Consider the following 18,457-nt stretch of genomic DNA (forward strand, 5'->3'; position numbering starts at 1 on the left):
GCATTCTTCTCAAAATTTCCCTCTATGTATAATTCTTCTAGGTGGGTTGATAACTTGGATTCCCAAGTATTCTCTCTTGAATACATTGTCAGCTCTCTTCTCTACTGCCAGGGGTCATACACCTTGAAATCAAGGTCCTTCCAAAGACTGTTCTCATCTATATTGCTCTAGAACATGTTTCTTGCTCTCTGTTGGATATATTATTTCAAGTAGCTACAATTCAAAGAAAGATAGCTTGAGGAGGTGAGAGGAAGAAAAATCCTCTCTTCCTGTCTCCATTCTCTCTGATATAGACGAAGTCTTCTATATCCATTGCATCCCAATTTTTAAATCTCAAAACAAAAATGCTAAAATTTGTCTTAAGCTTTGCTATTCAAAGTCCTAGAGATCATGGCTAATTTATTCACTCAGCCAATGACATTATTCCCCTTCCTGACTTAATCAGAAAACTGTACCTCATAAAAAGATGTTGGCAGTTAATTAAGTACTCTGGATTAAAATCTGGCCTCAAACACTTACTAGCTGTCTCACCTTGGGAAAGTCACTTAACCCTGTTTGCCTGAAGTTCTTTTTTTTTCTTAAATAATAAAAGTATTTTATTATTTTCCAGTTACATGTAAAGATAGTTTTCAACATTTGTTTTCATAAGATTTTTAGTTTCATATTTTTCTCCCTTCCTCCTTTCCCTCCCTCTCCTCAATACAGAAAGCAATCAGATATAGGTTATATTTGTACAATTGTATAAAACATTTTTCTGCATTAGTCATGTTGTGAAAGAAAAATAAAAACCTTCCCCTCTCAGAACTGGATAAATCTAAACAAAGATAAATAAATAAACAAAGCATGACTTATGCCCCTCCTCTATTCCCCCCCTCCTTCTCAGGTGCTGGCTGGCTGGCTAGCTAGCTAGCTGTGCAGCACCGGAATGAAGTGGTGGATGAGAGAATGTTTAGAAAATCTTAAGAAACTGTCTAGAGTATTTTAAATTATTGGTAAAAGCAAATAGAAAGAAAACTGTGCCATTTTGTACTGACTGTTCAAAGAACTTGGAATCTTGGGGGGAAAAAAGGGATAGTGTATTTAAGGTACACTGCCACTTTAAGTGCTCACCTGCCATTTCAAGGTTTGTGAATTCTGGAAGAAACCAAAGAGTACTGTTAAAGTTTTAAAGTTATTTTTAAATTGATGTATATGTCTTAAAATTATGTTAAATTTGTAATTGTGTTAAAATTGGAAAAGCAATTGATGGTTTTAACAAAAACAGGTACATTAGTTGTTTCCTTTAAGACAGAGGAAAGCATTGGAAGCTGGTAAATCATTACACAGAAAAAGGCCTTCTAGATCTTTTTTAAAATTTGTAAACTTGCCAGAAAAGAGCTTGTTACAAGGAATGGTTTTGCTGAGGATTTATAAGGTTGCTAATTGTATAGAAGTAATTTCTAATGATTGAGCTTTACACCAGGATAAAGTTCAAACCTGAGAAGAAACGAAAAACCAAGCAACCTGTGTGTGTTTCCTGGTAAATCTTTTTTGCTCGTTGCAATTTCATGAGAGTAGAGGTTTGCTATTTAAGATAAAACATTTTGGACTGTAATTTATATTGTTTTGAGTTTTAAATTCAGGTATAATTGTTTGGATGGTTAAGCCAGTAATGCAAGTACTGGAGAGAATGCCACAAAGCAATGCCACAAGAGGGAACATGCTGCTTACAGGTGGAGGTATCTGGGAAAAGCCAAGAGTACAATTTTGGACTCAATCTGAGGTAGGCTCCTTTTGGCTCATTGTGTTCCTACTGAATAGGAAAAGTTTCCCCACCTGGCTTTCCCTGAATTTGGCTGTTACTGTATGACTGGTGGTCACTTGTAACTTTTACCTGAAATCAAAAACTGCTGGTAAAACTGGAAAACAGTATGGCAGAAACTAGGTATAGACCAACATCACACACCATATACTAAAATAAGGTCAAAATGCATACATGATTTACACATAAAAGATGATACCATAAGCAAATTAAGAGAGTATGGAATTATGATTTACACATAAAAGATGATACCATAAGCAAATTAAGAGAGTATGGAATCGTTTATCTGTCAGATTTATGGGCAGAGAAAGAATTTAAGACCAAAGAAGATATAGAGAGCAATACAAAAAGTAAAATAGATCATTTGAATTATATAAAATTAAAAACATTTTATACAGGGAGCACCTGGGTGGCACAGTGGATAAAGCACTGGCCCTGGATTCAGGAATACCTGAGTTCAAATCTGGCCTCAGACATTTGACACTTACTAGCTGTGTGATCCTGGGCAAGTCACTTAACCCCCATTGCCATGCAAAAAAATCCAAAAAAACAAAAACCAAAACCTTTTATACAAACAAAACTAATGTAACCAAGATTACAAGGAAAGTAGAAGACTAGGAAAGAATTTTTTAAATAAATGTTTCTGATAAAGGCCTCATTTCTCAAATATATAGGGAAATTAGTAAAATTTATAAAAATACAAGTCATTCCTCAATTGATAAATGGTCAAAGGATATGAAAAAGCAGTTTTCAAAAAAATCAAAGCTAGGTAAAAAATATGAAAAAAAGCTCTAGATCACTATTGATCAGAGAAATGCACATTAAAACAACTCTCAGGTATCACCTCATACCTGTCAGAGTAGCAAATATAACAAAAACAAAAAATATTGGGTGTTGGAGGGGATGTGGGAGAGCTGGGATGCTTATCCACTGTTGGTGGAGTTGTGAAAAGATTCAACCATCTAGAGAGCGATTTGGAACTATGCTGAAAGGGTTATAGAACTGTGCATACTCTTTGATCCACTAATACCACTGCTAGGTTTATATCCCAAAGACATCCCCCTAAGGAGGAAAAGACCTATTTGTATAAAAATATTTATATCAGCTCTTTTTGTGTAGGCTAAGAATTGGAAATCAAAAGAATGCCCATCAATTAGGAAATAGCTAAAGAAACTGTGGTGATGGTGATAGAATATTATTGTGGTATAAGAAATGACAAGCAGGATGACTTCAGGAAGGCCTGGAAAGACATGAATGAACTGATATATTATGAAGTGAGGAGAGCCAAGAGAAGGCTGTGCAGAGAAACAGCAATATTGTTTGATGAAGAACAATCGCAAAGGACTATTGATGAAACACACTATGCACCTCCAAAGAAAGAACTGACATTGATGAAACAGACTAAAGCATGCTATTTTTTACTTTCTTTCATTTTTTTATTTAATCAAGTTTTCTTGTACAAAATGACAAATACGGTAATGTTTTACATAATCATACCTGTATAAACCATATCTGATTGTTTGCCACCTCAGGGAGGAAGAAAAAGGAGGGAGGGGGGGAGGGGGAGGGGGAGGGGGAGGGGGAGGAGGAGGGGGAGGAGGGGGGGAGGGGGGGGGAGGAGGGGGAGGAGGGGGAGGAGGGAGAGGAGGGAGAGGAGGGAGAGGAGGGAGAGGAGGGAGAGGAGGGAGAGGAGGGAGAGGAGGGAGAGGAGGGAGAGGAGGGAGAGGAGGGAGAGGAGGGAGAGGAGGGAGAGGAGGGAGAGGAGGGAGAGGAGACGAGACTAAAGGGGAAGAACAGCTGCAGCACCAGGGGCCCCAGTGTAAGGGGAAGGGGGATAAGGGACCCCACTCCAAGAAAGTTCATTCTGCCTTTTTCTGGGAGAGATACCAGTCCGTGGAGGAGAAGACAAAGGGAGAGAAACCCAAAAAGGACTATCAGAAGGCACTCAAGAAGTTTGGCAAGAATACTAGGAAAGCACTTGGTGAAGCATGCAGGTGGTACTTTACCACTGATTTTCATGGGCTTACTGCAGTTTACTTATCACCTACTGAACAATCCATCCTTCCCTTCACTCCCTAACAGGAGTCTCCTGGTTGGGTGTCCTGGGAAAGAACATGGACACTGTTGCTCTGGGAACACAATGAAAAGCCCAAGCTTCAAGGACTTCAACCCAGAATGTACTCCTGACTAGACAGAAGAAAAAATACTGTCTTTTCTTGGGCAGGTTGAGGAGTGGTGTTCATGAGTCAGGCCCTTCCCTGCTTCATGGCCTTTCCTTGCTGTTCATCTTGGGGATATTCTGCCATCAACAGAATCCTGGGCAAAGGAAAGCCTGCACCAAGAAAGATGGAGGCCACAAGGATGAGTTAAGGTTTACAAAAATTAGCTTGCTGAATCTTGAGCATCTCACCTGCCCAGGAATAGCCAGCCTATTGGCAGCAATGGAACTCAAAGTACAGGAATGCTACAAAAGAATTGTCTTTTTAAAATGTCACCTATATCCAGGTGGATCTCTTAAACACCACATGGAGTCCCCAAATTTAGGGTTTTATGATCATTTCCAACTCAATAGCAACATTAATGAGAGGAAGAAGTATGTAATCCATAGAAATGTTTGAATTTGTTTAATTAAAAGAAAAGTAATAAAGGCTTGTTGACTAGTGCTTAATAAATGCTTATTGAGTAGTGCTTAATAAATGCATGTTGATTGACTAATCAAACAACATGAGTAGTGGATCTAAAGAACATGCTCATAGAATTCATTCCCTGCCCCTCACAGCCTGTTCCTGTTCAGTTTGTGGTTTTCCCTTTCCAAGCAACTCACTTTCCTTCTGGCATGGACTTAAGATAAGACAGAAGTTTCTCCTGTGAGAAGCAAAATCAAAGGGGACCAGATGACAGGACAGCCATATGGGTGAATTAAGGGACTATTAAAGTTGGGCATGGCCAACTAGATATCAAGATGGACACACCTAGGAAGTAAGGGAAAATAAAATCCCACAGCAGGAAAGTCAGTTAGGTGTGGCTACTACCTGACTACTACCAGCCAGGAGAGAAAAATAACTCAAGTTCAAGACCATCATTCCCTAAACATAATTCCCCTTGAGTCTCAAGAATAACAAGCATCCAAACTTTCCCCACCCCACCCCCAAAGGAAATTTCCATTTTCAGGTCCTCACCCCATCTATCCTCTATAAGAACAAATCTTTTACCTTCTTTCTGTTCTGGGAGGAAAATGTTGCTAAGCCATCTCCTCCCCAGGAGGGAAGTCTTTCACTTACTGAGGAACTACTACCACCTTTTTCCCTGTGACACTTCCTTTTGAAAGCCTAGTATGGCAAACAGCTAATTCTGTTGATTGGGGGAGGGGGGAGGGTGACACTGTGGAAAAGAATGCAAACTTTTGCCTGCCTTTACTTCTTGGAAATCAGTTATCCCATTCCACACCCCTCATCAATATCTTGTTAATTTATTCCAGTGGTTTCTGAATTCTGATGCAGATACCAGGCCTCTACAGTCTAATTCTTGTGTTTCACCTTTTCCGAACTGCTCTAAAATGGCTCCATGCCCTTATATCAGCTTCCACTGATCAAAAAGCCTCCTACCTTTCTCTGTCTCTCCTCTTCCTCTTCACACATAAACACTAAATCAAGTACAAGAATAGCTCAGGTATGTTGGCAAACTTTTTTTTTATTCCACACAAAAGTGTACATTTAAAAACAAAGTTTAATCTTTCCCAGTGCAGATGGAATTAAATTGAGCCAGCAGCTCCCATGGACATATAGCTTCTTCTCTTGAGAAAAGGAGCAGATGGGGAAAGAATCTGTCACCACTTGCCCATGTTCTCTACCTTAGAGACAGATCTCTCAAAGCCACTGGTCCTCAACTACTGGATATTCCTGTCTACTTTCTGTTACTTAAGGACACCCCTCCAACCTTCAGTGCCTGTTTTGGCCTCTGATTCCTTTCTCTCTTGACTTCCCTACTTGTTCGAGAATCACCTTTATAAAAGGAGGGGTTAGGGGAGAGTGATGAGCCTGTGAGTCAAGGTCATTCCAATTGTTCAGCAGGAGTAGGTATCTTGATCACTGTCCCTGTGGACATGGTCAAAGGGCCTGCTATACTGGCAAAATCAAGACAAAAATGAGGAAGGCCCTGGCATGTAGCTCAATGAATGAACCTCATTTGTAGGTCTAATACAGGGACAAAAGTTATTATTTGGGAGGGCATGTGATCAGTCATTTGACAAGCAGTTATTAAATACCTATTCTATGTCAAAATCTGTACTAGATTCAGGGGATTCAAAGCTAACTTCATGGAGTTTGCATTCCACTTGGGAGGAAAAACATAGATACAAAAAAGTAAAGGAAAAAAGCATACCAAAAATAAATACAAATTAATTTCTTTAGTAAGGGAAATACTTAGAAACAGGGGGAAGAAAGACCTCAGGTCAGAGCTGTTAATTAAGATGAATCTTTAAAGAGGCATAGAGATTCCAAAAAGGATGGGGTCTGCCTCTTTATCATTTCATTTGGGATTTTCTTGGCAAAGATACTGGAGTGCTTTGCTATTATTGCCTTCTCTAGTTCATTTTACATATGAGGAAACTGAGGCAAACAGGGTTAAGTGACTTGTCCAGGGTCACACAGCTAACAAATATCTGAGAAAAGATTTGAATTCAGAAAGGGTGAATGTTCTTGAGTCCAGGCTAGGTATTCTATCCACTGTGCCACCTAACTCCCCATGGAATAAAAGCATACATACTTTAGGACATTTTGGTTTGGACATGAAGAGTCACATGAAATCAGTTTGAAAATAATTGTTAATCATACCCTTTGAGCCAGTAATACCACTACTAGGTCTGTATCCCAAGGAGATCATAGAAGAGAGTAAAGCAACTACATGTACAAAAGTATTCATAGCAGCTCTCTTTGTGGTGGCAAAGAACTGGAAATCGAGGGACTGCCCATCAATTGGGGAATGGCTAAGCAAGTTGTGGTATATGAATGTATTTGAATACTATTGTGATATAAGAAATGATGAGCAGGAGGATTTCAGAGAAACTTGGGAAGACTTAAGTGGACTGATGCTGAGTGAAAGGAGCAGAACCAGGAGAACATTGTACACAGTAACAGCAACACTGTGTGATGATCAACTGTGATAAACTTGACTCTTCTCAGCAAAGCAATGATCCAAGAAAATTCCAAAGAACCCATGATAATAAATGTTCTCCACATGCAGAAAAAAGAACTGTGAATTCTGAATGCAGATTAAACCATATAGTTTCTACTTTGGGGATGTTTCTTTTTTTTTCTTTTCCTTTCTTTCTTTCTTTCTTTCTTTCTTTCTTTCTTTCTTTCTTTCTTTCTTTCTTTCTTTCTTTCTTTCTTTCTTTCTTTCTTTCCTTCTTTCTTTTTTTCCTCCTTTTTTTTTGAGGTTTTTCCTGAGTGCTCTGATTCTTCTTTCACAATATCACTAATGTAGAAATATGTTTAATGTGATTGTACATAGATAACCTATATCAGACTGCTTTCTGTCTTGGGGAGAGGGGAGAGAAGGGAGGGTGCGAGAATAATTTGGAACTAAAAATTTTATGAAAACAACTGTTGAAAACTATCCTTACTGTAAAAAGAATAATAATAAGAAGAACAGTTAAACAGAGATTGTAAATGTCTATAAATGTCAAAGGAAGAGGATGTCTTTTTGTTGGAGGCAATGGAGAGATCTGAATCTTCTTGACTAAAGGTGTGATGTTAGCAACCCTGTGCTATATGGAGGATGGATTGGAAAGGTGAGGGTTAGGAGACAGGGAGACCAACTAGGAAGCTCTTGCACCAATCCAGGTAAAAAGTCATGAGGTTCTGAATGGAAATGGTGGCTATGGGAAGGGAGAGAAGCAAACATATATGCAGTTCTTCTGAAGATTGAATTTTTAAGACAGCCACTAATTGCCTATTGGGGAATTCAGGAGGGGGAAGAATGAGGAGGATCTGAGTTTATGAATCTGACTGAATGTATGTTAGTATTCTTCACAGGAGGAAGAACTATGGATTTCAGAAGAAAGACAATGACCTTTGCTTTGAAAATGGTAAATTTGAGACAGGAATGAGATATATAAAGAAGTCTTAAAGCAAGTTGGTGATGGGGCAGCTAGGAGGCACAGTGGATAAAGCACTGGCCCTGGATTCAGGAGGACCTGAGTTCAAAGCCAGCCTCAGACACTTGACACTTACTAGCTGTGTAACCCTGGGCAAGTCACTTAACCTTCATTACCCCGCAAAAAATGAAAGAAAAAAAGAAAAAGAATGTCAGTGATATAGATTTGGGAATTATCCAGAGACTGATGATATTTGAATATGTGGGAACTGAATAGATCATCAAGCAAACGAAAGGAATACTGAATTTAGCAAAAAAGGACCTGGACCCTGATACTTACTCCCCGTATGACTATACACACTTATTTTTTTCTTGGCCTCAGTTTACTCAGTTGTAAAATGAAAAGTTAGACTTAATAACCTTTGAGATCTCTTCAAAATCAAAATATATGATTGAGTACATGACATTCCAAGAATGTTATGTTTTCCCTCTCACTTTCTATTTCTCTACAAAGAAGAAAGACTTGTGTTTCTGTTCCCTTTGTTGTTCAGGATCAAAACCAGGTGCTACAATTAATATGAATTCTGCTGCCTTTCGGTGTCATTTTTGTTTGTAAAATACCCCCTTGCAGTATATTCCCTTAGCATTAACTCATATTTGTAAATTGGGTAACAAGAGGGTGCCTATTCCCTCTGGTTTAGAAGTGATACTAGTTTTAACACTATAGCTCACAGTCCTCCACTGGTGTGCTTCCCATCAACAGTCATGACAATAGAAGATATTAGTTCTTAGCAAGGGCATTTACTAGGATGATATAGAAAGAAATAGTAAAAAACCCACTTCTTCCACAAAGCTAGAGTGAATGCAGTCAGCTACAAATCCATACCATGTCAGAAGGAAGAGTGGGCACAAACCTAAAATAAATAGTAGTAAGGTACATACATATGAGTCATGTAGCAAAGGCAACTCAGAACTCCTGGCACTGCATGGCCAAGAAGTTCTTTCTCTCTTTGTGCATTCTTCTCACAACTTACTGTTATGTACAATTATTCTAGGTGGGATGCCCCCTTGGGTTCCCAAGGTATTCTCTCTTGAATACATAGTCAGCTCTCTTCTCTACTGCCAGGGGTCGTATACCCTGAAATAAAGGTCCCTCCAATGACTGTTTCTATCTAAATTGGTCTAGAACAGGTTTCTCTGTTCTCTACTGGATTAGCATCTCAGGTAGCTGCAGTTCAAAGAGAGATGGCTTGAGGAGGTGAGAGGGAGAAAAGTCCCCTCCTTCCATCCCCATTCTCTCTGATACAGAAGAAGTCTTCTATATCAATTGCATCCCAATTTTTAAATATCAAAACCAAACTCCTCAAATTTGTCCTAGGCTTAGCTATTCAAAGCCCTAGAGATCAAGCTAATTTATTCACTCAGCCAATGACATTATTACCCTTCCTGACTCAATCAGAAAATCATTTTTACCACATAAAAAGATTTGGGCATGAATGTATCTCTAACATTTAATTCAGTACTTTGGATTCAAATCTGACCTCAAATACTTACTAGCTGTGTCACACTGGGCAAATCACTTAGTGCTGTTTGCCTCAGGTTCTGTATTAGTATAATGAACTAGAGAAGGAAATGGCAAACCATTACAGTATCTTTACCCAAAAAAGAAAAGAAAAGAAAAAAAAAACAAAAGAAAATAAGTAATAAGTAGTGTCGCCAAGAATCCAACACAAATGAAAAAAAAAAAATCAAATGAACCACAATAGAAAACTTTGCCTCTGTTGACTATTTTCCAGTATATACCTTGTATATACTGGAGTTGTTTGCATATAATTTCTGTTAGTCAAAAAGTGTTCATATTATATACTAGACACTGTGATTCATGCTGGAGATACAAAGAAAGGGATAAAACAGTCCCTGCTCTCAAGAACTTTATAATCTGATGGTGGAGATAATCCCTCCACAGTAAGACAGAAATTTGGAAGAAGGGATAGTTTGGGGATAAAGACTTTTAGACATGTTGTCTAAGAGATATCTAGTCAGAAATGTCCAATAGGCAATTAGAGACCCAACTCCAGAGGTTGGGAAAGAGCTTGGAACTAAATAAGCAAATTAGCATTGAGATAAGAATAGAAGAAGATCTAGTAGAGTTAAATGGGTTTACAAGATTTGATTAAGGGCAGGAAGGGAATTAGAGCATTACAAGGATTACTCTCTTACTAGACTGTGAACTCCTTGAGGGCAGGGACTGTGTTTGGACTTTCTTTTGTTTCTTTTGTTTCCTTGTACTTAGCACAGTACTCAAGACACAAAGGATGCTTAATGAGGGTTGTTGATTGGTACTCCATAAAAGCTTGTTGAGGAGGGTCAGGGACTAGGCTGAGAGCTAAGGTCCTGTGCTCTCTTCTCTCCCCTGTAGTGCTCTGCTGCTCAGCAGCCCTGGTGAAAGAACCATGGCCGACAACAGGCTCAGAGGGAAGGCAGCCAGCAGATACCTAAGCAGGCTCTTCAGGCAGGAGCAAAAGAAGAAGAAGAAGAAGGAGGAGGAGGAGGAGGAAGAGGAAGAAGCCTGTATCCTGCAGCACCCACAATTGGAGGAGGAGGAGGGAGAGGAGACTAGAGGGGAAGAACAGCTGCAGCACCAGGGGCCCCAATGTAAGGGGAAGGGGGATAAGGGACCCCACTCCAAGAAAGTTCATTCTGCCTTTTCCCGGGAGAGATACCAGTCCATGGAGGAGCAGACAAAGGGAGAGAAGCCCAAAAAGGACTATCAGAAGGCACTCAAGAAGTTTGGCAAGAATACTAGGAAAGCACTTGGTGAAGCATGCAGGTGGTACTTTACGGATGATTTTCATGGGCTTACTGCAGTTTACTTATCACGTGATGAACAATCCTTCCTTCCCTTCTCTCCCTAACAGAAGCCACCTAGTTGGGTCTCCTGGGAGAGAACATGAACACTGCAGCTCTGGGAACTCCATTAAGTCCATGCACCAAGGACTTTGACTCAGAAAGTGCTGGTGACTAGAGAGAGGAAAAAATACTGTCTTTTCTTGGGCAGGTTGAGGAGTGGTGTTCATGAGTTAGGCCCTTCCCTGCTTTTCATCTTGGGGATATTCTGTCATTAACAGAATTCTGGGCAAAGGAAAGCCTGCACCAAGAAAGATGGGGCCACAAGGATGAGTTAAGGTTTACAAAAATTAGCTTGCTGAATCCTGAGCTTCTCACCTGCCCAGGAATAGCCAGCCTATTGGCAGCAATGGAAGTCAAAGTACAGGAATGCTACAAAACAATTGTTTTTTAAAAATGTCACCTATACCCAGGTGGGTCTCTTGAACAAAACATGGAGGCCCCAAATTTAGGGTTTTATGATCATTTCCAACTAAGTAGCAACATTAATGAGAGGAAGAAGTTTGTGATCTGTAGAAATGTTTGGATTTGTTTAATTTAAAAAAATAATAAAGGCTTGTTGACTGGTGCTCAATAAATGCTTGCTGAGTGGTGCTTAATAAATGCATGTTGATTGACTAACCAAACAGTTTAAGAAGTGGATCTAAAGAGCATGCTCACAGAATTCATTCCCTGCCCCTAACAGCCTTCTTCCTTTCTAGTTTGCGGTTTTCCCTTTCCAAGCAACTCACTTTCCTTTTGGCATGGGTTTAGAATAAGTCAGAAGTTTCTCTTCTTAGAAGTAAAACCAAGGGTGACCAGATGACATGACAGAAATAAGGGTGAAGTAAGGGACTATTAGAGTTGGGCATGGCCAACTAGATATCAGAATGGACCCACCTAAAAAGTAAGGAACAATAAAATTCCATAGCAGGAAAGTCAGTTAAGTGTGGCTACTACTTGATTACTACCAGCCAGGAGACAGAGATAACTCAAGAGTTCAGGAACATCATCCCACCCTACCCCCAAAAGGAAATTTCCATTTTCAGATCCTTATACTATCTATCCTCTATAACACCTTTTGCCTTCTTTCTGTTCTGGGAGGAAAATGTTGCTAAGCCATCTCCTCCCCAGGGGGGAAGTCTTTCACTTATCAAGGACCACCACCACCTTTTCCCCCTGTGACACTTCCTTTTACAGGGCATGGCATGCTTTAAAAGCCTAATATGGCAAACAGCTGATGCTGTGGATTGGGGGAGTGAGGAGGGTCACACTATGGAACAGAATGCAAACTTTTGCCTGCCTTTACTTCTTGGAATCCTGTTATCCCACCCCACCCCCACCCCCATCTCCCCTCACCACTACCCTGTTATTTTATTTCCCAGGGCTTTCTGAATTCTGAAGCAGATACCATGATTCCACAGTCTAATCCTTGTGTCTCTCCTCTTCCCAACTGCTCTAAACTGGCTCCATGCCCTGATCAAACAGCCTCCTGCCTTTCTCTGTCTCTCCTCTTCCTCTTCACACATAAACACTAAGTCAAGTACAAGAATAGCTCAGGTATGTTGGCACACTTTTTTTTAATTCCACACAAAGTGTACATTTAAAAACAAAGTCTGATCTTTCCCAGTGCAGAGGAAATTAAAGTTAAAGTGAGCTAGCAGCTCTCATGGACATATAGCTTCTTCTCTTGAGAAAGGGAGCAAATGGGGAAAGAATCTATCACCATTTTCTCATGTTCTCTACCTTAGAGCCAGACCTGTCAGAGCCACTGGTCCTCAACTACTGGACATTCCTGTCATCTTTCCATTACTTAAGTACACCCCTCCAACCTCCACTGCCTTTTTTGGCCTCTGACTCCTTTCTCTCTTGACTTCCCTACTTGTTCAAGAGTCGTATTTCTAAAGTCAGGGTCAGGGAAGGGTGGTTAGCTTGTGAGTCATGGTCCGTTCTATTATTCAGCAAGAAGAGTTACCTCCTCCCAACCTTCTCGATCATTCTCCCTGTGAACATGGTCAAAGGGACTGCGATTCTTGAAATATCAAGACAAAAATGAGAAAGGTCTTGGCATGAAGTTCAATGAATGAATCTCCTGTATAAGTATCAAAGAGGGACAAAAGTTATTTGGGAGGGAATGGGATCAATCATTTGACAAGCATTTATTAAGTACTTATTCTGTCAGAAACTGTACTACATTCTGCTGATTAAAAGCTAACCTCATGGAGTCTGTAGTCTACTTGGCAGGAAAAACAGATACAGAAAAGTAAAGGGAAAAAGCATACCAAAAAGAACTACAAATTAATTTCATTAATAAGGGAAATACTTAGAAATAGCGGGAAGAAAGCCCTCAGATCAGAGCTGTCACTTAAAAATTATGTAGGAGGCAAAAAGGGGTTAATAGAAAAACCTAAGACCCAAGCTTTAATTCAGATATTTCCTCAAAAAGGGAGTCAGACTCCAGTTAATGGATAACTTACAATTCAGGATGCTAGGTTCTCTTACCCACAGAAATCAGTGCCCATAATGGCAACAGTAGGAGAGAGGCCATGGTGACCTTAGGCTAAATGACAGCCTATAGAAATTCTAATGAAAAACGAAGGTGTTTTGAAACTAAGCATGGGAATCAGAAAGAGACATGCACAGAAAAGGCCAAATTTGTCCCCAGATTCACCTTATGATGTGTAAACCCCCAAAATACACCTCCACTGAAAAAGGTACCCACCTTGGGGGTTGGCTTAGGACCTCATGAACTCCAAATTTGGATAAGCCTTCCCTTGTACCTCCCAAAGGTGAAGAATATTATAATGAGTAGGACAGGCCCTCAACTGTCCTTGGGGAGCAAGGTGGAGATTATTATAATGAGACTGATAATCAATTTATCCATACTATAAATATAACTGTCTTTTCTTTCACTATTCAAGAGATACCTTTCCACTATTCTGGTTCTCTCCCTGTGGTCACTCACTGTATTGCAATAAAACTTGGGAAACTGAGTCACTGAATCTTGTAATTCTTTTGGGATGACTTAGGATCAATTTGAACCAAAATTTCTGTCCACATCAAGATGAGTCTTTAAAGAGGCATAGAGATTCCAAGAAAGATTGGGGTTTGACTATTATCCCATTTGGGGTTTTCTTGGCAAAGATAATGTAGTGCTTTGCTATTATTGCCTTCTTTAGCTCATTTTACATATTAGAAAACTGAGGGAAAAAGTGTTATGTGACTTGCTGAGGGTTACACAGCTAACAAGTTTCTGAGGCCAGATTTGAACTGACAAAGGTGAGTCTTCCTGAATCCAGGCTAAATACTCTATCCACTGTGCCTCCTAACTGTCCATGAAGTAAAAACATACATAGTTTAGTCCAGTTTGGCTTGGACATGAAGGAAGAATAATAACATGAAATCAGTTTGAAAATAACTGTTAATAATACCCTTTGAGCCAGTAATACCACTAATAGGTTTGTATCCCAAAGAGATCATAGAAGAGGGAAAAGCAACCACATATACAAAAATATTCATAGCATCTCTGTTTGTGGTAGCAAAGAATTGGAAATCGAGGGAATGCCTATCAATTGGGGAATGCCTAAGCAAGTTGTGGTATATGAATGTATTTGAATACTATTGTGACATAAGAAATGATGAGCAGGAGGATTTCAGAGAATCTTGGGAAGACTTAAATGGACTGATGCTGAGTGAAAGGAGCAGAACCAGGAGAACATTGTACACAGTAACAGCAACATTGTGTAATGATCAACTGTGATAGACTTGGCTCTTTTCAGCAGGGCAATGATCCAAAACAATTTCAAAGAACTCATGATAGAAAATGTTCTCCACACCAGAAAAAAGGACATTGGGTTCTGAATGCAGACTAAACCATATAGTTTCTACTTTGGGGCTGGGGTTTTTTTTTCTCTGTTTATGAGGTTTTCCCCATGTGCTCCAATTCTTCTTTCACAACATGACTAATGCAGAAATATGTTTAATGTGATTGTACATATATAACCTATATCAGATTGCTTTCTGTCTTGTGGAGAGGGGAGAGAAGGGAGGGTGGGAGAAAAATTTGGAACTAAAAATCTTGTGAAAACAACTGTTCAAATCTATCCTTACATGTCACTGGAAAATAATAAAGTACTTTAATTAAAAAATATCACTTAGGGGGTAGCTAGGTGTCACAGTGGATAGAGCACTGGCCCTGGATTCAGGAGGATCTGAGTTCAAATCCAGCCTCAGACACATGACACCCACTAGCTGTGTGACCCTGGGCAAGTCACTTAATGCCAATTGCCTCACCAAGCAAAAAAAGTCAGTTAAACAAAGATTCTAAATGTCTATAAATGTCAAAGGAAGAAGATGTCTTTTTTGTTAGAGCCAATGGAGAGATTGGAATCTGCTTGACCAAAGGTGTGATGTTGGCAGTCCTGTGCTGTATGGAGGATGGATAAGAGAGGTGAGTGTTAGGAGACAAGGAGACCAACTAGGAAGCTGTTGCACCAATCCAGGTAAAAAGTCATGAGGTTCTGAATGGAAATGGTGGCTATGGGAAGGGAGAGAAGCAAACATATATGCAGTTCTTCTGAAGATTGAATTTCTAAGACTTAGCAACTAATTGGCTGTTGGGGAATTCAGGAGGGGGAAGAATGAGGAGGATCTGAGTTTATGAATCTGACTGAACGGATGCCAGTATTCTTCACATGAGGAAGAACTATGGATTTCAGAAGATAGACAATGACCTTTGCTTTGAAAATGGTGAATTTGAGACAGGAATGAGATATATCAAGAAGTCTTATAGCAAGTTGGTGATGGGGCAGCTAGGAGGCACAGTGGATAAAGCACTGGCCCTGGATTCAGGAGGACCTGAGTTCAAAGCCAGCCTCAGAAACTTGATACTTACTAGCTGTGTGATCATGGGCAAGTCACTTAACCCTCACTGTCTCACAAAAGAAAAAAAAAGAAGAAGAAAGAAAAAAAGAAAAAAATGTGGGGATACAGATTTGGGAATTATCTAGAGACTGATGATTATTGAATATGTGGGAACTGATCAGATCATCAAGCAAACGAACCTGGACTCTGATACTTATTCCTTGTATGATTATACACACTTATTTTTTTCTGGGCCTCAGTTTTCTCAGTTGTAAAATCAAAAGTTGGACTTAATAACCTTTGAGATCTCTTCCAAATCAAAATATATGATTGAGTACATGAGGTTCCAAGAGTGTTATTTTTTCCCTCTCACTTTCTATTTCTCTACAAAGAAGAAAGACTTGTGTTTCTGTTCCCTTTGTTGTTCAGGATTAAAACCAGGTGCTACAATTAATCTGAATTCTGCTGCCTTTCATTGTCATTTTTGTTTTTAAAATACCCTCTTCCAGTATATTCCCTTAACATTAACTCATATTTGTAAATTGGGTACCAAGAGGGTGCCTATTCCCTCTGGTTTTAGAAGTAATACTAGTTTTAACACTATAGTTCATAGTCCTTCACTGGTGTGCTTCCCATCAACAGTCATGACAATAGAAGACATTAGTTCTTAGCAAGGGTATTTACTAGGATGACATAGAAAGAAAGAGAAAAAAAACCACACTTCTTCCACAAAGCTAGAGTGAATGCAGTCAACTACAAATCCATACCATGTCAGAAGGAAGAGTAGGCACAAACCTAAAATAATTGTTAGTAAAGTACATACCTATAAGTCATGTAGCAAAGGCAACTCAGACCTCCTGGCACTGCACTGCCAAGAAGTTTTTTCCATTATGGGAGTATTATAGGCCCTGATTACTCCAGAAGTTGTCTGAGAAGGTCAAGGAACTTTTTCCTTGAAACCCCAGGAATTTTTCATTGAGATCAAGGAACCTTCTCCTTGAGCTCACACAAAGGACAGACACACCCAAAGAGATAAGCAGCACAGTATTGAATTGAACAAGCTTGAGGAGCACCACTCTGCATTCCAGTACTCCTCACCACCTAGATGAAGTAATCCTGTTAGGCCTGGCTGCACCAGGAGGGGACACAGAAAATGCCCACCAGCAGACTGCTTGCTACCCACCAGGATGGAGTTAACACCCATAACCAGATTGCCCACAACTTATCATCAAACTACTCCAATCCACCACCAGACTACTTCCAACCCATCACCCAATAAGGGACATTTTTCCCATGCCATCTTAGCCCTATAAAAGTGCCCTCCCCAAGCTAGTCTGGGGGGAAACTTCTTCCTGGCCAGTTTCTCTTGTACCCCAATAAATCTGTTCTTTTATTCCTAAATAGGACTTGGCTGAGAGTGTAATTCTTTACAGAGGAATCCTAAGGACCAATGTGCTTTCCCCCATATCATTTCTCTCTTTGTATATTCTTCTCAAAACTTACCCTTACATACAATTCTTGTAGGTGGAATTCTTCCTTGGACTCCCAAGATATTCTCTCTTGAATAGTCAGCTCTCTTCTCTACTGTCAGGGGTCATACACCTGGAAGTCAGGGTCCCTCCAATGACTGTTTCTATCTAAATTGGTCTAGAATATGTTTCTCTGATCTCTATTGGATAAGGTATCTCAGGTACCTGCAATTCAAAGAAAGATGGCTTGAGGAGATGAGAGGGAGAAAAACCTCCTCCTACCATCCCCATTCTCTCTGATACAGAAGTCTTCTATATCAATTTCATGTCCAATTTTTAATCACAACACAAAAATGCTAAAATTTGTCCTAGGCTTAGCTAGTGAAAGCCCTAGAGATCCTGGCTAATTTATTCACTCCTCATTGACATTATTGCCCTTCTGACTTAATCAGAAGATTATTTGTACCTCATAAAAAATATGGGCATGAGGGCAGCTAGGTGGTACAGTGGTTAAAGCACTGTCCCTGGATTCAGGAGGACCTGAGTTCAAATCCAGCCTTAGACACTTGACACTTACTAGCTGTGTGACCCTGGGCAAGTCACTTAACCCTCATTGCCCCACAAAAAAAAAAAAAAAGATGTGGGCATGAATGTATCTTTCACATTTAATTCAGTACTTTTTTTTTTCAAATCTGACCTCAAATACTCACTAGCTGTGTCACACTGGGCAAATCACTTAGCCCAGTTTGCCTCAGGTTCTTTATTTGTAAAATGAACTAGAGAAGGAAATGGCGGGGCAACTAGGTGGCGCAGTGGATAAAGCACCGGCCCTGGATTCAGGAGTACCTGAGTTTAAATCCAGCCTCAGACACTTGACACTTACTAGCTGTGTGACCCTGGGCAAGTCACTTAACCCCAATTGCCCTAAAAAAAAAAAAAAAAAAAGAAGAAGAAGGAAATGGCAAACCACTCCAAAAAGAAACAAAGAAAAAAAAACACTAAACAATCAATCAAACAAAAAAGTAGAATCACCAAGAATCAGACGCAACTGAAAAAAATAAAAAGAACCACAATAAGAAACTTTGCTTCTGTTGACTATTTTCCAGTATATATCTTGCATATATACATTTGTTTGCATATCATTTCTGTTAGTCAAGAAGTGTTTATATTATATACTAGGCACTGTGATTTATGCTGGAGATGCAAAGAAAGGGATAAAGCAGTCCCTACTCTCAAGAAGCTTATAGTCTAATGATGAAAATAATACCTCCATAGTAAGACAGAAGTTTAGAAGAAGGTAGAGTTTGGGGGCAAAGATAACGAATTCAGTTTGGGCCATGTT

The sequence above is a fragment of the Dromiciops gliroides genome, chromosome 3 (assembly GCF_019393635.1).
Source record: "Dromiciops gliroides isolate mDroGli1 chromosome 3, mDroGli1.pri, whole genome shotgun sequence".
Lineage (NCBI taxonomy): Eukaryota > Metazoa > Chordata > Mammalia > Microbiotheria > Microbiotheriidae > Dromiciops > Dromiciops gliroides.